Here is a 25137-nt window from a genome sequence, read left to right as displayed (position 1 = left end):
TGGACCATTCCTGGCTTGCGAAGCAGGGGCCATTGTCTGACATAACCGTGAGCGGGATGCCGTGTCGAGCAAAGGTGTCCTTACAGGCACGGACGACTGCGGACGATGTGATGTCGTGCAACCGTATCACCTCCGGGTAATTTGAAAAGTAGTCCACAATCAGGACATAGTCTCTACCCAGCTCGTGGAACAGGTCGATGCCCACCTTGGTCCAAGGTGACGTGACCAACTCATGGGGCTGCAGGGTCTCACGTGGTTGGGCTGGCTGGGAGCGCTGACAAGTGGGGCAGGTGAGCATTCTGTTGGCTATGTCGTCATTAATGCCGGGTCAGTACACTGCCTCTTGGGCCCGTCGGCAGCACTTTTCCACGCCAAGATGGCCCTCGTGTAGCTGTTCCAGGACGAGATGGCGCATGCTATGCGGGCTGACAATGCGGTCCAGTTTCAGAAGAACCCTGTCTACTACTGCCAGATCATCTCTGACATTATAGAACTGAGGGCATTGGCCCTTGAGCCAACCGTCTGTTAGGTGGCGCATGACACGCTGTAGCAAGGGGTCAGCCGCCGTCTCGCGGTGAATTTGGATGAGGCGTTCATCCGTGGCAGATAGATTGGAGGCCACGAAGGCCACATAGGCATCAACCTGGCAGATGAATCCCGCTGGGTGACACGGAGTGTTGACTGCCCTGGAGAGAGCGTCGGCAATGATGAGGTCTTTGCCTGGGGTGTATACCAGCTGGAAGTTGTATCACCGGAGCTTGAGAAGAATACGCTGGAGGCGAGGCGTCATGTCGTTCAAGTCTTTCTGTATTATATTGACCAGCGGGCGATGGTCGGTCTCGACGGTGAATTGAGGAAGTCCGTACATATAATCGTGAAACTTAACCGCACCGGTCAGAAGGCCCAGGCACTCCTTTTCTATCTGCGCGTAGCGCTGTTCCGTGGGGGTCATGGCGCTTGACGCATATGCAACGGGGGCCCATGATGAGGCCTCATCGCGTTGTAGGAGCACTGCCCCAATGCCGGATTGGCTGGCATCGGTTGAAATTTTGGTCTCTTTTGCTGGATCAAAGAAAGCTAAGACCGGGGCTGTGGTGAGTTTGGTTTTGAATTCTCTCCATTCGCGCTCATGGGCAGGCACCCATTGGAAGTCTGTCGTCTTACTGACCAGGCTCCTGAGAGCCGTGGTATGAGAGGCGAGGTTAGGGATGAATTTCCATAAAAAGTTGACCATGCCCAGAAATCGGAGGACCGCCTGCTTGTCCTCTGGCGTTTTCATGGCTGTGATAGCAGCCACCTTGTCCGCATCCGGCCGCACACCCAACTGGGAGATGTGGTCCCCGAGGAACTTGAGTTCCGTCTGACCAAAAGAGCATTTGGCCCTGTTGAGGCGGAGGCCATGCTCATGTATGCGTTTGAACACGCGCTGGAGGCGACTGACATGCTCCTGCGGGGTGGTGGACCAAATGATTATGTCGTCGACATAGACGCGAACACCTTCAATGCCTTCCATCATTTGTTCCATAATCCTATGGAACACTTCTGAAGCAGATATGATCCCAAACGGCATCCTGTTGTAACAATATCTGCCAAAGGGAGTATTAAATGTGCAGTTTCCTGCTGGATTTATCGAGCTGGATTTGCCAGAATCCTTTTGAGGTGTCGAGTTTGGTGAAGAGCTTGGCACGAGCCATCTCGCATGTGATCTCTTTGCGCTTGGGAATTGGATAATGCTCCCTCATGATATTGCGATTCAGATCCTTGGGGTCAATGCAAATTCTCAATTCGCTGGAAGGCTTTTTTACACATACCATGGAACTGACCCAGTCGGTTGGTTCCGTGACTCTGGAGATCACTCCTTGGTCCTGGAGGTCCTGCAGCTGCTGCTTGAGGCGGTCCTTAAGGGGTGCTGGGACCCTGCGAGGTGCGTGCACCAGAGGCGTGGCATTCTGTTTCGATAAGATCTTGTAGGTATATGGGAGCGTGCCCAGGCCTTCGAAGACGTCGTGGTGCTGATCGATGATGGCGTCGAGTTGCGCCCTGAAGTCAGTGTCCTGAAAGGCAGACGTGTCATCAGGAGAGAGAGAGTGAACTCTTTGAACTAGGTTCAACAGCTTGCATGCCTACACGCCAAGCAGGGAGGCTTTCGAGGAGCCCACGATTTCAAAAGGAAGGATGGCTTTACGTGATCTGTGCGTCACTTCAAGTTGGCACGAGCCGCTGGCATCAATGGCATTGCCATTATAATCCAATAGCTGGCAGGCTGATGGAAGGATGGCTGGTTTGACACAAAGGCTTTGGAAGTCAGACCGCGCAATTAGATTGGCGGAGGCACCAGTGTCCATATGGAATCGTATTTGGGTTGACCATCAGGGTGGCATACCACTCATCGTCTGGATCGATGCTGTATACCGACAGCGGCTGGTGTGTTTGCTTCGGGGACAGCCTGTTTTTTGTCGCGACACCGACTCGAAAAGGCGCCTTCGGGTCCTCTGTGTCACTGCTGTGTGGGAGGTCCGCATCGGACTCGGTGACCGTGGGTTGAATTGCTTGGACATTCCTGCGAGGCTGGCTGAAGCGATACGAATTGGCAGGCTGAGCTGCTCGGCAGAAGGCAGCACAGTGGCCAAGTTTGCACATCGTAGGCATTGTCGAGATTTGGCAGGGCATTGCCGTTTTAAATGGGCGGAGCCACAGTTGCCACACGTCGTAGCGTCAGCACGTTCGCTGCGTCACCGCACATGCGTGGTGCAGTCGTGCATGGTGCGCGCCTGCGCATTGCGTTCTCTGACGTCGCCGTCCCCTCGTTTGGTGCGCACAAGCGCGGGAGTCCACGAAAAACGCGCAAAATGGCCGCCCTCATTCAGTCTGAGGCCCTGGAGTTGCTCAATCACTTGGACCCGTTTCGCCTCGTGGGGACCTTGCCGCGCCGTTTCAGCCGCTTGGATGTGGAAATACAGACTCGTGGCGTTTTTGTGTAAGAAACAGGTCTCAATGGCGGTCGCTAGTGTGAGCTGGTTTACTTTGAGGAGCTGCTGTCGTAGGGGATCCGACTGAACACCGAAAACGATCTGGTTGCGTATCATGGAGTCGGAAGTGGGCCCGTAGCTGCAAGACTGCGCAAAGATGCGGAGGTGCGTGAGAAAGGATTGGAAAGGTTCATCCTTACCCTGCAAACGCTGTTGGAACACAGAGCGCTCTAAACTTTCATTCACCTCTATGCTGCCGTGAGTGTCAAACTTGAGGAGGACCGTCTTGAACTTTGTTTTATCTTCATCATCCGCAAAGGTGAGAGAATTGAAAATGTGGATGGCATGGTCCCCGGCCGTGGATAGGAGGAGAGCAATCTTCCTGGTATCCGAGGCGTCCTCCCTCTCTGTGGCCTCAAGGATGAGCTGGAAGCGCTGTTTGAATATCTTCCAGTTGGCCCTGAGGTTGCCGGCGATGCGGAGCGGCGGCGGCGGGCTGATGGTGTCCATGTTGCAGAATGACGGAATGCTGGCGGAAGGCAGATCACTTGCAGGTAGGTCTAAGAAGTGCTAATATCCCTCAACACCTGGTATCATGATGTGTTGGGTGTTCTGAATCTGTGGATCACATACAGGTCACCAACACTTGAAATAGTGAAACACTATGTTCTTGAATCATGAACTCTTTCACATACTCTGACTGTGGGTTAACACGATACAAGCTTTAACTAAAGACATTTTTCTTGTCCTAACCAGTCGATGCACTCAGCACATGGTGAATGTCTGTGCTGCAGGCTGTGAGCTCTGTCCTCCTAGCTAGCTGCAGCTCGAATGAGCGGGAACTCAGATGCACCCTGTCTTTATAGTGCGTGTGTTCTAACTGGTGATTGGCTGCGGTGTTGTGTGTGTTGATTGGTCCCACTGTGTGTCCATCAGTGTGTGTCTGCACCATGATATACTGGTGTATATTATGACATTCACCATCTGCAAAGTATAAGTCAGGAGTGTGATAGAGTACTCTCCACTCTCCTTGAGAAGTGTAGCTCCAAAAATACTCAAGAAGCTCAACAACATCCAGGACAAAGGGCCCCGCTTGATTGGCACTCCATCCAGCACCTCAACCTTCACTCTTTCCACTCTTGACACACAGTGGTAACAGCGGGTACCATCTATAAGATGCATTGCAACAACTCATCAAGGCGTTTTCGACAGCACCTTTCAAGTCAACAATCCTAACCGCTTAGAAGGACAAGGATAGCAAATATATGAGAACAGCACCATCTGCAAGTTTCCTTCAATGTCACACATAGATAGAGTTATAGAATTTACAGTGCACAAAGAGGCCATTTGGCCCATTGAGTCTGCACCGGCCCTTGGAAAAAGCACCCTCCCTAAGCCCATACCTCCACCCTATCCCCACACCTCACCCTTTCCTCATAACCACACCTAACCTTTTTTTATTGGACACGAAGGGCAATTTAGCAAAGCCAATCCACCTAACCTGCACATTTTTGGACTGTGGGAGGAAACCGGAGCACCTGGAGGAAACCCACGCACACACGGGGAGAACGTGCAGACTCCGCACAGCCAGTGTCCCAAACCGGAATTGAACCTGGGACCCTGGAGCTGTGAAGCAACAGTGCTAACCACTGTGTTACCGTGCTGCCCCCTAACACTGACTTGGAAATATATTGGTTGTTCCTTCACTGTGGCTGGGTCAACGTCCTGGATCTCGTTCCCCAACAGCAGTGTGGCTGTACCTACACTAATTGGACTGCAGCAAGTCAAGAAGGCGGCTCACCATGACCTTCTCAAGGGCAATTAGGGATGGGCAATAACTCACCTAGCCAGCAATGCCCACATCCCATGAACAAATAAAACAATATATTAAACAGGTATTGTTCAACGGGCAGAATTCTTGCCCTTGAGTCAGAAAGTTGTGACCTTAAGTTGAGCCTTGCTGACACTTATATGCAGTATTGAGGGGGCGCTGCACTGTCAGGGATTCTTTTTTCCTGTATGTGACAGAAAAGACGCAAGATGTTTGTGGTGATATGCATCACTGTAAATAAACAAGGGGTTAATGTAATTACACTACGACTAAGTAAACACTAGAGGGAGCACCAGAGATGTCATGACACGCAGATATACAGCTAATGAACACATCGAATAGGACACAACCAATGGGCAGTCAAGTCACGCAGAGGTGACACTACCACAAAGGGGCATTAAACAACCCATATATAGGGACAGGGCACACATGCTCGGGCTCTTTCCACAGGCGACACTTGGACAGTAGGACAGGGGCAGATCAGAAGCATTACACCACCCCGTGACTTAGAGCAGACTGGTTAGTTAGACTGAGTTACTACAGCAAGATTAGCAGGAGAGTCGAACTGTGTGGTTTAATAAATCACATTGAACTTACTTCAAAGTCTGGAGTATCTTTTGGTCAAAGCTGCATCGAGTTGCAGCCTGTGTTATCCCAGACTACATAACACAACAATGCTATTTGACAGAAAGGCCAGGGCGGTCTCCCTTTTGCTTCCTCAATACTTAGTCATTGTCACAGAGCTACTTATGAAATCTTGTTGTGCGCAAATTGGCTGTCATGTTTCCGACATTGCAACTTCAGCTCCACTTCATAAGTATGTCCTGAAATTATCGATGGTACTATATAAATGCACGCCTTTCCTTCTCTCAGTATATCTCGCTGCCAAGCATATGCGTGATCTAATATCAGAATGAGCAGTCAAAGAGTTTCCCACCTGAAGCCTCAGTGGAGGAAACGAGCAGATGGATCCATAAGCCCATTAAATTATCTGTAATGTGCTCTTTCTCAACATCAGAGACAGCCCACCAAGTATTGCACAGAAATGCTTGTGCAACTAGGAACATACAAATTAGTCCTGTCGAGATAAAATCAATCAGGTTTGGCAGGCACTTTAAATAAAGTGCTGCTTCAGGCAATTTTCCTCAATAGTGGATTCCTCATCTTTGGTCCAATTATTTTTTTTTTTGTGTGTGTGTATGTGTATTTTATTGCCTCTTATTTTAGTGTCAAACTGCAAAAGCTTCAGAAATACGGTGGGCCCTTGCGACCTTGCCATTGCCGCTGCCGTATTGTCCAGGGAAAGGGTCTCGCCGGATGTTGCTGCATCTTGAATTTGACCTACTTCCATGGGCACAATGGACTACATCTAATCTGCAATTTTGTTTCATGGCCGGAAAAAGAAACGTCCAAGAAACAATTTGAATGTTTGACGGCTGTCTGTAAAATCGCTGTTCAACCCCCGGTTGTTTAACCATTTTAATATCCAGGCAAAAGATGCAGGGCAGCACGGTGATGCAGTGGTTAGCACTGCTGCCTCACGGCGCCGAGGTCCCGGGTTCGATCCCGGCTCTGGGTCACTGTCCGTGTGGAGTTTGCACATTCTCCCCGTGTTTGCGTGGGTTTCGCCCTCACAACCCAAAGATGTGCAGGGTAGGTGGATTGGCCACACTAAGTTGCCCCTTAATTGGAAAAAATGAATTGGGTACTCTAAAAATTTTTTTTTTACAAGATCCAAGGATCAAAGTGTACGACTGAAGGGAGTTGAAAAGAATGCACGATACATTAAGTAACAGTTAGATAGCACAGCACCTCCATTGTCTCGAAGGACAGGCATGATGTGGAGATGCCGGCGTTGGACTGGGGTGAGCACAGTAAGAGATCTTACAACACCAGGTTAAAGTCCACCAGGTTTGTTTCTAACACTAGCTTTCAGAGCTTGTCTATATATATGTCTATATGAACATACCTCTTCATTCACTTGAGGAAGGAGTAGTGCTCCGAAAACTAGTGTTTGGAACAAACCCGAATGACAGGGGCAGCAAATCCAGAGGAGAGCCATCATCTTACAAGTTTCCCTATGCCAAGCTCACCGTCCTGGAGTGGGCCTGGATCATCTGTCCCTTCACTATTGCTCGGTTACAATTCTGGGGCTCCTGAATTTCTAACGCTGTGGAAACACCTTCACTATATGAATTGCAGCGGTTTACAAAATAAACTCGACACCGTTTAACGAGGCAGGAACAATAATCGCTGGACTTGTTAGCGACTCCCACATCCTGCGAGTGAAGAACGAGACGTAGCGGCTGAGTTAAAATCTTGAGCATTTAAGTGAGAAAGGGAAGAGTGCGATCATTATTTCTCTGTCTACTATTCTGCAAAAAAAGCTAAAGGTCAGTTTGAATGAAAGTGGCCCTGTTGATCTCATCTTTCCATTACAGCTTTCAGCTGATGAAAGTCCTGGCCTCAGCCATTCCCCTTTGCAACCTCTTCCAGCTGTTAATCACCATTTGTGTGAAGAAAATACGTCTTGATGTCTCTTCTAAATCTACTCGTCACAATCCTGATCCTGTGTCTTCCTGTCTCAAACTCAGGGTATTGTTACATCTTTGATCCTTCCTTTCCCGGAAAATATTTTGTGAAGTGTTCCGCTAGGTTTTGTGCTGAGGGCCTGCAATGGGACACTCATTGACAATTCAAGACAGGGAAGTAAGTGCATTAACAACCACGCCGATTTACGCTCTGAAGTCATCCACAAAAAGTGCCATTATGTAATTTTATTGACACAGCAATAGAGAGAGAACTCAAATGATAGGTAGATCATTAACAGGTTGTGCAATGATGCATTATTCTAACAACATTCCTACATAAAATTGGGACATGTGTTGTTAATGGAGCTCCCACTATATCGGCCATTTTGCCCTTTTAATGATGAATTCATCGCGATCAAGTAGGTGAAAAGTCCAGGTCACCTTAATCAACTACAATAAGTTATATTCATCTAGTACCTTTAATGTCATCAAACATCCCAAAGCCTTCACAAAAAGAATGATCAAACAAAATCTAACACAGAGCCAATTAAGGAAATATTAGAATGCGTGACGAAAAGCTTAGCCAAAGATATGCTGGACTCACCAATTTTGCGGCTAAGTGCCGATGCCGGCGTGGGAACTGTGGCGTTTTACGACGCCAAAATCAGCGCCAAAACCCCACCGGTCCTGGGACCGGCGAGGGGCTAGCGGCGGCATCGGGTAAAACTCCCGGTTCCCGCGCCAAAAACAATCGGAGAATGGCCATGTCCGTGGCAGGGCATGTGCACGCCGATGGCCTGCAGCGGTCGCACCGTACAACATGGTGCCGGCCGTGCGCGGACCCGACCTGCCAAATTCTGCCCCACAGGACAACTCCTGGCCACCCCCTGGCCAACACCCACCAGTCCCCCCCCCCAAATCGTCAAGGAAGCCCCCCCCCCCCCCCCCCGGCCAGCAGCATCGCTCCCGGCTGACTGTGGCGGCACTGGACACCGTCCACGGCGGCCACACCAGGTTGCTGACCGTTGAGACCGCATGTCAACTGGCCGGTCGGGAACTCGACCCAGCGGGGTCGGAGCATTGGGGGAGGGCCTTCCAACGACGTGCCAACCCCATTCCAACGGCACACGGCACGTGACGCGATGACGCCATTTCAGAATGGGGGGAGAATAGAAAAAGGCGTCAAACCGGCGCTGTCCCGATTTGGCCATCGGAAGGGATTCTCCGCCCGATCGCTAACTCCGATATCGGCGTCGGCCAACGGAGAACCCCACCCGTAGGTTTTATGGAGCATTAAAGGATGAGAGGGGAAGGGGAGGTGGAGATGCTTATGGAAGGGCTTCCATTGCTTAGCCCAGAGGCAGCTGAAAGAAAGTTGTCTCTCTTCCTCTCTCTCTCTCTCTCTCATACAGTTGAGTCTTATGCTCGGTGCAACCGATTTGTCCAGTTTCCACCCCCAGGTGGCGAGACTAGGAGCAAAAAATGCCATAAATTAACAACTGTCATCAAAAAACAGTCAGCAGCGGGGCTGCAGCAATGGATGCTCTTGTGATTTTGAAGCCAATGCGCACATTGCTGAGTCACAGGAGGAGTCACGTTGGTTGAGGTTATCTCTTAATCTGAATGATCATTTTACCTCTCTGGATTCAATAAATTATTTGGAGGCTAATTGGTCAATGTTCTGAACAAAATAGCTATCATAATAACCTTACTGGCTCACCCACTGATCTCTACTGCCCTCCACAAAGGCTAATCCAGTGCACATGCCAGCCGAACATTTCATTTTGCTACCAGGTAGCCATTGATTCAAAACCGAAATGGAGAATTCTTACATATTCTGTTTAATTTCCTAATGATGGGCCGTATCTTAGAGTTGTGAAGAGCTGTGTTTTGTCAAGTTCCCTACGTTACAGCTCATGAAATACTTTGGATGTGTAATCCATAGGGCAGCACGGCGGCATAGTGGTTAACACAGTTGCTTCACAACTCCAGGGTCCCAGGTTCGATTCCCGGCTTGGGTCGCTGTCTGTGCAGAGTCTGCACGTTCTCCCCGTGTCTGCGTGGGTTTCCTCCGGGTGCTCCGGTTTCCTCCCACAGTCCAAAGATGTGCGGGTTAGGTGGATTGGCTGTGATAAATTGCCCTTAGTGTCCAAAAAGGTTAAGTGGGTGTTACTGGGTTGCAGGGATACGGTAGATACGTGGGCTTGAGTAGGGTGCTCTTTGTAAGGGCTGGTGTAGGCTCGATGGGCTAAATGGCCGCCTTCTGCACTGCAAATTCTATGATTCTATAATCGCTGTTGTAAGGAACTTTCTGGGTTTTTTAAAGGTGCTATATAAATGCAGGCCATTCTTCCTTCGGTTGAGCAGAAAATAAAGGATTTGGCTTCTCGGTTCTGTAATCAGAGGAACTGAGCTTGGTTTCAGTTTGGTTCGAACTGTATATATGATTCTTTTCTATGCCTTTTTATTCATTCATGGGATGTGGCCAATGCCCAGAGCAGCATTTATTGCCCATCTCTAATTTCCCTTGAGAAGGTGGAGGTGAGGCACCTCCTTGAACTATGCAGCCCCTGTGGTGTATGTACACCCATAATGCTGTTTGACAGGGAGTTCCAGGATTGTAACGCAGTGGGCGAGATTCTCCGGGCTCCCTGTGGCATGTTTCCCGATGATGGGAAGCAGCACACCATTGTTTGGCGGCAGGTGTTCTGGTCCCATCGCTGTCAATGGAATTTGCCATTGAATCCACCCCACGCCGCCGGGAATCCCGCATCAGGGGTATGCCATCGGCAGGACCGGAATATCCCGTCGGGAGGAACAGCCGGAAGATCTTGCCCGGTGACAGTGAAGGAATGATGATAAAGCTCCAAATAAGGGCGGTGCGTGGCCTGGAAATGACCTCACAATTGATGGTGTTCTGATGCATTTGCTGACTTTGTCCTTTGAGGAGGTAGAGGTTACTGGTTTAGAAGTTGCTGACAAAGAAGCCTTGATAAATTTCTGCCGTCCATCTTATAGATGGCACAAATTGTGCCACTGCGCGTTGGTGATGAATGGAACTGAATGGTTAAAATAGAGGATGGAGTGTCAATCGAACAGGCTTCTCTGTCTCGGATGGTGTTGAGTTTTGAGTGCTGTTGGAGCTGTACTCAACCAGGCATCTAGAGTAAACCACGTTCCCCTGATTTATGCTGTGAAAATGGTCAATAGGCTTTGGGGAGTCAGGCAATCAGATAGTCACTGCAGAATTCCCAGTCTCTGACCTGTTCTTGTTGCTATAGTATTTATGTTGCTGGCCCAGGTTGTTGAGGATTCAGTGATGGAAACGCTATTGAACATGCAGGGAAAAGGGTAGATTTTCTCTTGTCGGAGATGGTCATTGCCTGACACTTGTGTGGTGAGAATGTTACTTGAATATTGCCCAGGTATTGCCGCTTCAGTATCCATAAAAGACACTGAACACTATGCATTGTCAGTGAAGATCCCTTACTGCTGACCTTGCGTTGTAGGGAAGATCATTGATGAAGCAGCTGAAGATATTTAGGCTTCGGGCGCTACCCTGAGGAACTCGTGCAGTAATGTCCAGGAACTGAAATGATGGACCTCCAACAATCACAACCATCTTCTTTGTGGCAGATATGATTCTAACCAGTGGAGAGTTTTCTCCCTGATTCTCAGTGGCTCCAGTTTTGCTCCTTGATGCCACACTCGCTCAAATGCTGCCTTGTGTTAAAGGGAAATTACTTTAACCTCACCTCACCTCTTAAATTTAGCTCTTTTGTCCCTATTTGGACCAAGGTTGCAATGAGGTTAGGATCTTATTAACTCTGGTGGAACTCAAACTGTGCGGCAGTGAGCAAGTTACAGAGCCTACCCTCCATCACTTTGATGATGATTGCGAATTGACTGTGTCATGTGAGAGTACCTTTAAGAAATGGGTGTTTAAGAAAGATACCTTTAAGAAATGTTTGGCTGCTCATGTTACTGCAGTGATGTCAGAGTGTGGGTGGAGCTGAGCTCTGGTTCTGCTTTTTAGTTTCACTTTGAGAAAAGCTTGGGTGTGTCTGTCTTTTTGGTTTCGTTTTTCAGTGTGTTGCAGCTGAAGTCAGCCAAAGCAGCTGTACTGTTGAGCTCTCTGCCATGACGGACTATCTCTTAATAATTTGGTGAATTCAGAATTATAAATGTTTTCAGTATTGAATGTAAACTCTGATGTGCTTCTGTTTAAAGGTTTGTTAAGTATTCTGGGTGTTAAAGGACAGCATACAGGTTACTTAGTATTTGGGGGTTCTCTTTGAATTAATGGTTGCTAAGATATTCACTGTTTGTTAAAAAGAGTAAACATAGAATAAACATTGTTTTGTTTTAAAACATACTGGTCCATTTCTGCTGTACCATACCTGTAGTAGAGTGAGCCAATAGCTCCCCATACCACAATCTATTAAAAGTTGTGGGTCAGGTGAACTCCATGATACATTTTGGGATTCTCTAAACCCTGACCCATAACAACTGTTAGGACCCTAACTGGCACAATTGCATTTGTCACACTTTTCGTGGACAGGGCATACCCAAGCAATTATCCAAACTACTATTGGGCTGATGCCAGTGCCCTAGCTGTACTGGAAAAGCTTGACTCAAGGCAGGGCTAGTTTTGGAGCACGTGTCTTCAGTACAGCAGCTGGGATGTTGCCAGGGCCGAGAGCCATTGTTGTATCATGCAACTCTGCTATAGCTCTTCAGTATTTTGTGTGCACAGCAAGTCGACAGGTTTCATTTTTTGATGTGACGAAGGTTCAGTGGATCTGCCTTGATGTGAGGAATAAGTGCTGTGACTTTAATGGTCTTTCGATTTGCCTGTTCTAATGTTGGAGTTATTGATCTTTAAGCAATCAACCATTGATAATTCTGCGATTGACCAATTGTTATTGCCTTTGGGTAGTTGCCTTCATGCAATTTGATCATCGATGAAGTTGACATACAAGAATTGAAGAGATGCACAGTTTGATTGACCAAAGCTTTTAAGTTCACAAGTGCATAGTTTCACAGGTATTGAAGGGTCAATTTAGAACAGATATTATCCTTTCTTTATAAACCGGGCGATGTGCGGCTGGGATCAATTTAATGGAAAGTGGGCGAAGCCAGGATACAGTATCCGTTTGGGAAATAGACTGGAACCTGCAAACTGGGCTGGATGACTTTTATGCTGTGCTGGAAGAACCTATGCTCTCATGAGTGAACAGTAGGGTCGGGGCAGAGGCCAGAAAACTTTCTTGACCGAAAAGGAGGTGGACTCAGTCATTGTGAATTATATTCAACAGTGAGACATTGTCCGATTGCTCACACTTCCATTTTCCTGATTTTTGTTTTTTGTTTTGCTGAGCAGGATCAGATGAGGTCAATCTTAATCCAGCCAAGGAGAAATGGAAAGGAGATTTTTTTTTCTGGTTATACACCCGACCCAATTTTTAAGGCCAGAGGAGCAGGGGGGGGGGCGGGTCAATCAGCCCATTGAGCCTGTTCCACCCTTCAGTTCAGTCTTCTTTAATGACGAGCAGAGCAGTGAATTGCTGATTCTTATTACTTTTGGAAGTTCAACTACCTGTCAATACTGGACTAAAATTGCACATGTATGAAAACATAAAACTTATTTAGAATTCATGGCCGTCATTCTCCGACCCCCCGCCGGGTCGGAGAATGGCCGTAGGCCGCCGTGAATCCCGCCCCCGCCCCCGCCGAAGTCTCCGGTACCGGAGATTGGGCGGGGGCGGGAATCGGGCCGCGCCGGTTGGCGGGACCCCCCCCGCTGGATTCTCCGGCCCGGATGGGCCGAAGTCCCGCCCAGAAATTGCCTGTCCCGCCGGCGTAAATCAAACCTGGTATTTACCGCGGGACCAGGCGGCGTGGGCGGGCTCCGGGGTCCTGGGGGGGGGGGCGCGGGGCGATCTGACCCCGGGGGCTGCCCCCACGGTGGCCTGTCCCGCGATCGGGGCCCACTGATCCGCGGGCGGGCCTGTGCCGTGGGGGCACTCTTTCCCTTCCGCCTCCGCTACGGCCTCCACCATGGCAGAGGCGGAAGAGACTCTCCCCACTGCGCATGCGCGGGAAACTGACAGCGGCCACTGACACTCCCGCGCATGCGCCGGGAAACTGTCAGCGGCCGCTGACCCTCCCGCGCATGCGCCGCATTTCCGCGCCAGCTGGCGGGGCAACAAACGCCATTTCCGCCAGCTGGCGGGGTGGAAATCCCTCCGGCGTCGGCCTAGCCCCTCAATGTTGGGGCTAGGCCGCCAAAGATGTGGAGCATTCCGCACCTTTGGGCCGGCGCGATGCCCGTCTGATTGGCGCCGTGTTTGGCGCCAGTCGGCGGACATCGCGCCGTTGGGGGAGAATTTCGCCCCATGTGTCTCTGTCTCTTAGTCTTCAGCTGTCACGCTGTCATGCATACAAATCCTTGTCATGCTTCAAAAGAAGCATGATGAAAATATTTTGTTGCCTGCTCTCCGCATTCCATTCAACTCTGAGGTGAAGTTTCATCACAATGTCCAAACCAGCAGCAGGACGTTCTCCTGTCTCATCGCATCTGCTGTCAAAATGCACGGCTCTGCTTTGTTACCTGCAGACTCAGCAGTTCCAAAAGCCTCCTCGCCAACCTCCCCTTTTCCTCCCTCTGTGAACTTCAGCTGAAGCCATCTTAGCCGACCCATGTCCTGAACTCGCACCAACAACTCTAAGATACGGCCAATCCTGTGCTCTCTGACCGACTGGGGGATTGGGGCGGGGGGGCACCAGCAGTTCAATTTTAAAATTCTCACACTCATTTTCAAATCCATCCATGTCCACGACTCTCTCGACCAGCACGGTGGCACAGTGGTTTGCACAAGAACCATAGAATTCCTACTGTTCTGAATGAGGCCTTTCGGCCCATTGAGTCTGCACAGACCTCTCTGAAAGAGCACCTGAACCAGGCTCCCGTCTTTTATATCTGCAACCCCGTTACCCCACTGTAGCCATCTGGGATGGCCACCTCCTGATTACAAAATGGACACTTTGCAAAGGTTGCAGGGAAAATGGACAATACTGAGAAAACAAGCAGGTTCAGGGTTTGTCTGTTGATTGGAGCCGCAGCTCCCAGACAAGACCAAAACTGCAAAGCCATTAGCATACTAATGGCCCGTCTCTGGGGACAAAAGAGTAACATTTAAGTAAACGATACTAAGGCAGACACCCCGGAGGCAGAGGAGACCAGAACAAAGCAGGCCAATGGCCACCTAGGACACGCCCAGCCATCAGGGCACCTACCCCTTTTTTTGGAGGAAATCGATAGGAACGATCGAGAAACGGCCCAATTAATTGGGGCCAAGTTCAAGGCCCGCCCAAAAGCGCACAAAGCCCCTTTTGGGTATAAGAAGGATCCCCCAAGAGAGAATCGTTCTCTTGGCTCCGGCTCTCACCGAGGGGAGACCTGCCCAACAGCTGCACCAGAACAAGTAAGTCCAAGGTCAACGCTCGCTACCAGACAGACGACCTTAGCTGTTATCCCATACCAGTTCCACCCCAGCAGCCTCAGAACCGAACAACGGCCATTGTTCCTCTGACTGAGTGGGCGCCCGAAGTTAAGTACAGGCTTTAGCAGTAGTGATAGTTTAGTCTGTAGTATTTGTGCATGAGTATATTTAACTGTGTGTGTAAATAAATAAGCATTTGACTTTGAACTGACTAACTGGTGTATCGAGTCTTTGATCAGTATTCGATTTGAACCTTGTGGCGGTATCAAAAGATACCTGGCGACTCTTGAGCAAAACATAATTAGAATTAAGGAAGGCGACCACATTGACCGCCATATTCAGAGCCAAATAAAGAGAAACACAAATTAGCAACACCACCTAACCGGCCCATCCCTGGACACTAAGGGCAATTCAGTGTGGCCAATCCACCTAACCTGCACATCTTTGGACTGTGGGAGGAAACCGGAACACCCGGAGGAAATCCCGCACACACGGGGAGAACGTGCAAACTCCACACAGACAGTGACCCAAGGCAGGAATCGAACCCGGTGCAGGTGATTGGCTACCGTTAGATAGCTAAGAACGGAACCTGCCAAGTGTAAGCCTTCCCAGCTGGCCAAGGACAGAGGAGTCGGAGCAGAAGCTTGTGTGGGCGAGGGTGAATAGTTTACATTTGTCACAGTTAAATCAGATGTCATTTACGACTCTGCAGTGGGAATATAGTGTTGAAGTGGAAGTTTTCATCCTATCATGATTGCAATGGAAATTGCTGTCTTTGGAAATCCCTGCAATGCACCATATAGACTATATACTCATTGAGTGCAACTCTGAATTTCCGTGTTATGCTGTGGATATTTAGGATATTTTCCTAAAAGTTTTATATGAATTGATTTTTCTGTCGTATGTAGTCAAATAATTTCTCCGCTACTTGAGTCAGGAATACACAGCGTTTGCACCTGGTAGCTTTAAAGAGACACAAAGGACTGGAATTAGTGGAGAGGGTGGGTCCTGCCCACTGGTTGGAGCCTTTTCTCGGGAAGGAGCGCCAAACTGAGTCCCACCCGGGCATGAAACAAGTCAGTGGCAGGCCATCTCTGGGATCAAGGACCCTGGTGGGGTGGTGGTCCCACCCACCGAGAACTGCTGGCCAACCTGAGGACATTAGCTCAACTGAACGGCATCACCACTGGGGAGGGAGTGGCTGCCACCAATTATGACACCTAGCTCAGACCGGAGGATCATTGCTGGATCCCAAGTCAGAGGTGAGTGGTAGTGGTAAAGGGGGGAAAGGGGGTCTTGGGCAGGGTAGCAAGGCGACCGGCAGAAAGGTCAGGGGGTTGCTTCCTGAACGGATTCAATTAATAATGGGGCAGGAAGGCCATGCAAGGGGCCTTTCCGCCATGGGTTCAATTGGGGTAAAGACAGGAAGGTCACCTTCCCGCCTGATGAAATTCCCCCGATTACCAAACTCGCCAGAGGAGAGTTAAATGTTATCAGCATAACCATACATTGCCTGCTCTGAGGAATGATGTTCCTGTCCTTGTAAAACCACACAACCTCTTCTTGCCATGACAGATCTGCTAATAGGTAAACACAATCTTGCATTTAATGCACATCTGTCACATACTGGATGGCAAAAGGTTGTTCTGGGTGCAAACAATTGTGTAAGGCAACGATCACATCAACCGATGCGGAGTCAGAAATTTTGAAAGACTATTTGCTGATGTGCAAGAATTGTGCTCTATCTTTTTCTGTGCGGTAATATAATCTGGCAGGGTTAGAAAGAATATTGTTTTAAAAGGCAGCTGGTACTTGTTTAGAACTATGAGATTGCAGAACTGCAGAAATTGCAATCACGGAGGAATGTGCGTGGTGCCTTACGGAGGTGAATGCTGTTCACATAAATTGGACAAGGGCCAGATGATTGTGCCGTGAAATGTAGACGGACAATAAATTGGTGGCCTCAGGGGAGCTGGTTGTGTGGTTGGCACCAAAGGAATAGTCCTCCCGCAGGGCTTGGGGCAGTGGGAATAAGGTAAAAAGGAATGAAGTATGTCAGCTGGAAGCAAGAGAAAACAGGAAGCTACACGAGGGACTGGCCAGCAGCTAAACAATACCATGCCACGCTTGAGAGATTTGTGAGAGAAATTAAAATGTGCATAATGACTGCTACAAAACAGAACTTCACTTTTATTTTTAAGGAGACACAGTTGAAGCTTCCTTTTAGAACAAAGAACAAAGAACAAAGAAAGGTACAGCACAGGAACAGGCCCTTCGGCCCTCCAAGCCTGCGCCGACCATGCTGCCCGTCTGAACTAAAATCTTCCACATTTCCTGGGTCCCCTTCATGTATTTGTCAAGATGCCCCTTAAACATCACTATCGTCCCTGCTTCTACCACCTCCTCCGGCAGCGAGTTCCAGACACCCACTACCCTCTGTGTAAAAAACTTGCCTCGTACATCTACTCTAAACCTTGCCCCTCGCAAGGTTAAACTTATGCCCCCTAGTAATTGTCCCCTCTACCCTGGGAAAAAGTCTCTGACTATCCACTCTGTCAATGCCCCACATAATTTTGTAGACCTCTATCAGGCCGCCCCTCAACCTCCGTCATTCCAGTGTGAACAAACCGAGTTTATTCAACCGCTCCTCATAGCTAATGCCCTCCATACCAGTCAACATCCTGGTAAATCTCTTCTGCACCCTCTCTACAGCCTCCACATCTTTCTGGTGGTGTGGCGACCAGAATTGAACACTATACTCCAAGTGTGGCCGAACTAAGGTTCTATACAGCTGCAACATGACTCCCCATTTTGCAGAATGTTTATCTGAATGAGCAGTGACTCAGCGGCCTGTACTCTTGCCACTGTGGGTTTAAGTCACAATCCACACTTTTCAGCCTGTAATGCAGACTCAAGTTTCAATGCAGTAAGGTCGCCATAGTCCCAGATGACCATAGACTGCTTTCCCCTTTGAGGGGGAGAGCTGATTGGTGGTAATTGAACCTGAGGATCACCGCACCTCAGGCGAGGGGAGTGGTTGAGAGGGATGGGGCCTTCTTGTGATGAACGGTTACTGTATTACTTTACCCTTATCATCATGTGAAGTGATGTGCCCTTTAAGACCGGGCTTGGAACCCTTGGGGACTTTGCCTCCGGCTCCGCCCACCTGGGAGTCGTATATAAGGGTCCGTCTGGTGGGCGGCACCCAGTTAGCACCAGTCTCGGCACCAGGCTAGGTCTTATCTTATTAAAGCCTCCTTTACCGTTTACTCTCTAAGCGTCGTTATTGAGGGTACAACAATTTGATAAGCTAAACTACATCAGGATGGACGCAGGCCTAAAACCAGAGAATCTCAATCTGGAAGCACGGACACCAGAGGCAAAAGAAAATTTTAAATACTGGCTCCGATGTTTCAAGGCCTACCTGGACTCCTCAGAGACCCCCATCCTGGGGCCACGCAAGCTGCAGCTACTCCACGCCCGGGTGAGTCCCAGAATTCCCACCACGCTCGAAAAGGCGACTACCTATGAAGAGGCGGTCGAGTTACTCCGCAAGCGATTCGCCAAACCCATCAACGAGGTACATGCCATGCACCTGCTGTCCACCTGCTGGCAGCGCTCGGGGGAATCGCTAGACAAATTCGTTGAAAAACTCACCGCGCTTGCCAGGGACTGTGACCATCAGGATGTGACAGGGGAAACCGATATGAACCTGCACATCAGAGACGTGTTCGTGTCCGGCATCCGCTCGGCCTACATCCGGCAGCGTCTACTCGAAAGCGGGGCAAAAGACCTCCAGGACACGCTAACGCTCGCCTCCTCGCGAGGTGGCCCGACATAATTTGGGCACTGTAGTTAAAAACTCACCACTATTCTTAGAATTCCCCCTGTACCAAAAAAGGGTCAATATTCTAAATGGTGAACAGGGATTCTCACTCCCCGACTCCGATGCAGGCTTCAGTGGGTGCTATTCAGGTCAAACTATATTTTCAAGTTATCCCCTGGTATAACCCATACCTTCACCGAAGAGTCTTACCTACTTACCCCTCAGTAGCATTGATATCCTGGGTCCTGTGTTGCTAAGTAAGTAAAGTAGGCTAATAACCACTGTTTCAGGTTAAAACTTTTAAGTTATTTGATTATTATATTTTTTCTTTTAAAAGCTGCAATTACTTTCCTTACAGAAAGGAAAAAGATCTTGCTTCTGGATCCTTCTGGTTGGTTGCAGGGACCTTCAGGCCCAACTTGACAATCAATCTTCTTTTTAAAGTCTGGTCTTCTTTAGATGTATTCGCTGGTGAACTTGGTTGCTGTGTTCTATCTTCCCCATGCACCAAGCTGTGAGAGCTGGCTCTGCTGGCTGTCTCTGAGCTGACTCTGAGCTGACTCTGCCTACTCTTTAAATTCTAGTCTTCCTTAGATGTATTAGCTATTTTAGCTCGGCTGTTCTGCCCTGTCCCTTTCTCATGGCCGAGCTGACTGTAATCTGACTCTGAGCTGCTTGTTCTTTCTCTGCTTCTCTCTCTCCCTCTGAGTTCTGGTTCTGCCTGCTGTCCCCTTTCTTCGGGTTTGTATATTTTTCTAACAGTTATCTAGTTTTTATGACTTTATTGTAAAGTAACTTTTATCACTTTGATTGTAAAAAGTATCTTTAATCTAAACATTCTAATCTAACTAAGTATTCATTTTGACATAATCTCACCTCTCAGGTCTCTGATTACATTGTTTCCTTTGTGATGTTCAAAGTTCCTTTGTGATATTCAAAAATGCTTTGGGTTCAAGAGGTGTGAATTTTGGTTTGGTTCCTGTCATTTCTATAGTTTTATTTTCCAATTGTGTCCTCAGCTGATAATTTTGACTTTGATTTTGGCTTTGAATTATGTTTCTCGTAGACTGATAGTCTCCAGTTTTCTTTAATTTACCTGGTATTAGCAAAATTTCACACCTAGAATTGTCACCAAATTCAACTCAACCTGATCCTATCTTTTCCAGCTGCTTACTAAGATAGTTACTTTCAACGAGGGTGTGATACATTGCTTTTAGCTGTATGCTAAAAATCCATTTGGTTATAACTCCAAAGGTGTACATTTATCACCTAGCTCAACTGAAACTATCATCCATGCTTTTCCAGATGCTCACTAAGATAGTTACTTTACAATGAAGGTGTGAGCCATTGTTTTTGGCTTAATTCAAAATCCTGCCTGCTTGACCAAGGATATCTGCATTTTACAACACTGCTCTTTGCAGCTGCTGTTAACCCTTTGTGGGATCTTTCCCTGTATTCTCTCATGTTTCTCTCAGACCAGATATTGCCAGACTTCCATGTTTCAAATGACACATCTTTCCATATTTTCAATAACAGCACGTACCTCGCGGACTCTGCGAGCCCCCCTCGGACTTCCTCAGTCTCAGCCACGTTACGGGCCTGCGCCACGCGGCGACCCGCTCAGACTGGGGGCACACCGTGCTACTTCTGCAGGCAGGGCCAGCATCCACACCCACGCTGTCCAGCTTGCTCCGCTATCTGCAGTGACTGCGGGAAGAAGGGGCACTTTGCGAGGGTCTGCCTGGCCAGGACCAGAGGCCAGAAACACAAAGAACAGCCGGCCCAAAGGTCAGGCTCTCAGGCCCGCAGGCCTCGCAATGCGGCTGCGCATCGACCCGCCACGCCCCCCCTTCTGACGCGTCATCCGCCTCGTGCGAATCATGGGAGCAGCCATCTTGTCGGCGGCCATCTTCTCGACCCGACACGTGCGACCGACGGCGGTGGCCATTTTACGAGTCCGAATCGGCTGAGGACTCGGACTACCCGCGATTGGGAACGATCACCCTCGACTAAACTCGGCCAAAACATCTGCAGAACTCGATGATGAAGGTCCAAGTCAACGGGCGCAACATTTCATGCCTCTTCGATTCCGGGAGCACGGAGAGCTTTATTCATCCAGAAACGGTAAGGCACTGCTCCTTGCGCACCCATCCCGTGTCCCAAACCATAGCCCTTGCATCCGGGTCCCACTCGGTACAAATCAAGGGGTATTGTATCGCTGATCTCTCGATCCAGCGCGCCGAATACACCCGTTTCAAACTTTATATCCTCCCCCATCTCTGTGCCCCCCTACTGCTCGGACTGGATTTCCAGTGCAGCCACCGAAGCCTGACACTGAAGTTCGGCGGACCCTTGCCCTCCCTCATGGTATGCAGCCTTGCGACACTGAAAGTCGCACCCCCCTCTCTACCCGCGAACTTCACTCCCGACTGTAAGCCCGTCGCCACCAGGAGCCGGCGGTACAGTGCCCAAGACATGACTTTTATCAAGTCAGAGGTCCAGCGTTTACTGGGAGAGGGGGTCACCGAGGCTAGCAACAGCCCCTGGAGAGCACAAGTGGTGGTAGTCCGGTCCGGGGATAAGAAACAGATAGTCGTGGATTATAGCCAGACCAGAAACCGCTTCATGTAGCTCGATGCATACCCCCTTCCTCGCACAGCAGAAATGGTAAATCGGATCGCCCAATACCGAGTGTTTTCCACGGTCGACCTCAAATCCGTCTGCCACCAGCTTCCCATCCGACCGAAAGACCGCCCCTATATTGCCTTCGAAGCAGCCGGCCGGCTCTTCCACTTCCTCAGGGTCCCCTTCGGCGTCACAAATGGGGTTTCTGTCTTCCAAAGGATGATGGACCAAATGGTGGACCAGGACGGTTTGCGGGCTACGTACCCGTACTTGGACAATGTCACCATCTGCGGCCATGACCAGCAGGACCATGATGCAAACCACGAAAAGTTCCTCCAGACCGCCCAAGCCCTCAACCTGACCTATAATGAGGAAAAATGCGTTTTCCACACAACCCGGCTAGCCTCCTCGGCTATGTCGTGGAAAACGGGGTCCTAGGTCCCGATCCTGACTGCATGCGTCCCCTAAAGGAACTCCCCCTTCCCCGCAGCCTCAAGGCCCTCAAACGGTGCTTGGAGCTCTTCTCCTATTACGCCCAGTGAGTCCCCAAATATGCAGATAAAGCCCGCCCACTCATAAAGACCACGATATTTCCCCCGTCGGCTGAGGCACGATTAGCCTTCAACCGCATCAAGGCCGAAATCACCAAGGCCGCTATGCGCGCAGTGGACGAAACTATCCCCTTCCAGGTAGAGAGCGTCAGACATCGCCCTGGCTGATACCCTCAACCAGGCAGGCAGATCAGTAGCGTTCTTCTCCCGGACCCTCACCGCCTCCGAGATTCGACACTCTGCATTCGAGAAGGAGGCACAAGCCATTGTGGAGGCTGTACGGCACTGGAGGCACTACCTCGCCGGTAGGAGGTTCACCCTCGTCACCGACCAACGGTCGGTCGCCTTTATGTTCGATAACGCACAACGGGGCAAAATAAAAAACGATAAAATTTTGAGATGGAGGATCGAACTCACCACCTACACGTACAATATCAAGTATCATTCAGGGGAGCTCAACGAGCCCCCAGATGCCCTGTCCCGCGGCACATGCGCCAACGTGCAGGAGGACCGCCTGCAAGCCATCCACAATGACCTCTGCCACCCGGGGGTTACCCGGCTCGTCCATTTCATCAAGTCCCGCAACCTACCTTACTCAACCAAGGAGGTCAAGGCCATGGTCAGGGCCTGCCAGATCTGTGCGGAGTGCAAACCGCACTTCTACAGGCCAGACAAGGCTTGGCTCGTGAAGGCCTCGGGGCCCTTTGAGCGACTAAGCCCCCTTCAAGGGCCCCCTCCCGTCCACCAACTGCAATGCCTATTTCCTCACCGTTATCGATGAGTTCTCCCGCTTCCCATTCGCCATTCCCTGCTCCGACATGACCTCTGCCACCGTGATAAAGGCACTGCACAGCATCTTCACCCTGTTCGGTTTCCACGTCCATATCCACAGCGACCGGGGTACATTGTTCATGAGCGATGAACTGCGTCAGTATCTGCTCAGCAAAGGCATCGCCTCGAGCAGAACGACCAGCTATAACCCGCAGGGAAACGGGCAGGTGGAGAGGGAGAACACGACAGTGTGGAAGGCCGTCCTCCTGGCCCTACGGTCGAGACGTCTCCCAACCACCCGCTGGCAGGAGGTCCTACCCAACGCCCTACGTTCCATTAGGTCGCTCCTCTGCACGGCCACGAATGAGACCCCTCACAACCGATTGTTTGTCTTCCCCAAAAAGTCTACCTCCGGGGTCTCGCTTCCACCTTGGCTGATAGCTCCGGGACCTGTTCTTCTCCGGAGGCACACGAGGAGCCATAAAACGGACCCCATGGTCGAGAAGGTCCGATTACTACACGCCAACCCCAGTTACGCCTACATCGAGTACCCCAATGGCAGGCAAGATACGGTTTCCCTCCAGGATCTGGCACCCGCTGGTTCCCCCACTCCAGATGCCCCTTTCCTCACAACTCCCCTGCAGGACCCGGCACCCACTACAACACACCCCCTCCCAGCCCCACTCCCCGTTGGTGGGCACCTACCGCGCACGCCCCCTAGCGCCCCCCTCGACAGACCCCGCCAGCGCCGGCACCGCTACCCCCAGCTCCAACCTTGTCATCATGTAAGGTGATGTCCCCTTTAAGACCAGGCTTGGAACCCTGGGGGACTCCGCCTCTGGCTTTGCCCACCTGGGAGTCGTATATAAGGGGCCGCCTTGTGGGCAGCACACAGTTAGCACCCGTCTCAGCATGAGGCTAGTTCTTAGCTTATTAAAGCCTTCTTTACCGTTTACTCTCTAAGCGTCGTTATTGAGGGTACAACACTTCTTGAATAGTCTCAGCCGGTGCGGGAATTGAACCCGTGCTGTCGGCCGCGCTCTGCATCATGAACCAGCTGTCCAGCCAACTGAGCTATCCCTTGTCGATTTGATGTTTGCGGGCACTCATCGCGTGCAGTTTGCCTGCCAGGTTTCCTATATGACTGGGGTGGGGCTGGGGTTGGGGGGAGGTTCTCTGGCCTCCCCTCGGCCTCCAGCGGCGGTGGCTTCTTCTGGCCCCTCTGCAATCAATGGAATTTCTCATTGAATCCACCCCACACTGTCGGGGACACCCACGGCGGTGTTGTGCCATCGGCAGGGCTGGGAGACCGACGTGAACAGCTGGAAGATCTCGCCGGCTGTGACCCCTTCAAAAAGTGATTTACTGGCTACAAATGAGCTTTGTGCTTACGAAGGGGCGCTCGATGTGAGAGCTTTATTATTTTTTATGCGTACTTTTGTCTGAGCCAGACCATCCAGGCATATTCAGAGAAGACAGAGGAATGTTGGACTACTAATAATAATAATCTTTATTAGTGTCTCAAGTAGGCTTATATTAACACTGCAATGAAGTTACTGTGAAAATCCCCCAGTCGCCACACTCTGGCGCCTGTTCGGATACACAGAGGGAGAAATCAGAATGTCCGATTCACCTAACAAGCACGTCTTTCAGGACTTGTGGAAGGAATCCGGAGCACCCGGAGGAAACCCACGCAGACACGGGGAGAACGTGCAGACTCCGCACAGACAGTGACCCAAGCCGGGAATCGAACCCGAGTCCCCGGATGGATAGTTGCTACCTTGAAGGACTCGTTCTGCAAACTTAAGTTAGTTGTCAGCAATCCTGGCAACAAATGGTGAGTAGATGGAGAAAGGTAACTGCATTTTGTATAAAGAAAAGGATTTATAAAGTGATCTCCTCCTGGATTCTGGTGATTCCAGAGAATCCTTTTACAAAGCCCCAATGCTGATAGAGCATGTCCCTTTGCAAGCCTGATGACGTGTGTACAGTACAACAGGAGCTGCCACAGGGCATTCGTGTCCTATTAAACAGAGATGACAATGCACGCTCACCCACATACAGCTCAAAATTGCAAAACCAGAACGTTTTTAAATAGCTATCATTGTATATGTTTCTCTTCAATTTCAAGGTGCACACACCTCTTAACTCTGATTCTTAACAGGTGTGGGAATGTTATTTTCCTCTCTGCAGGGGGCTGCTGTTGGTGATTTATATCTCATTATTGTGCACAGTGTAATTGGTATTACGTTTAATCTCTTAAAAAGTCCTCACACTGTTGCGTTGGAGCAAATCATGTCCAAAAATAAACAGTGCCTTGCCGAGATCACTCCCAAACCCCTCACTGACGAAAATCAAAAAACTAAATGATCAAACATATTAACCATCTCGCTGTAAGCAGTAAATATCTACCTGCGTGCAGAAATCCAACACAGCTCAGAGCAAGGAGGGCAGCATGTTGCAAAATATTTGTTTGATCTTTGCATCTGTTGCCTGTATATAATTGTGGACACATGTAACTCCTAGTG

The sequence above is a fragment of the Scyliorhinus torazame genome, chromosome 10, assembly GCF_047496885.1.
Source record: "Scyliorhinus torazame isolate Kashiwa2021f chromosome 10, sScyTor2.1, whole genome shotgun sequence".
Lineage (NCBI taxonomy): Eukaryota > Metazoa > Chordata > Chondrichthyes > Carcharhiniformes > Scyliorhinidae > Scyliorhinus > Scyliorhinus torazame.
The sequence above is the reverse complement of the archived record's forward strand: the minus strand, read 5'-3'. Positions refer to the sequence as shown.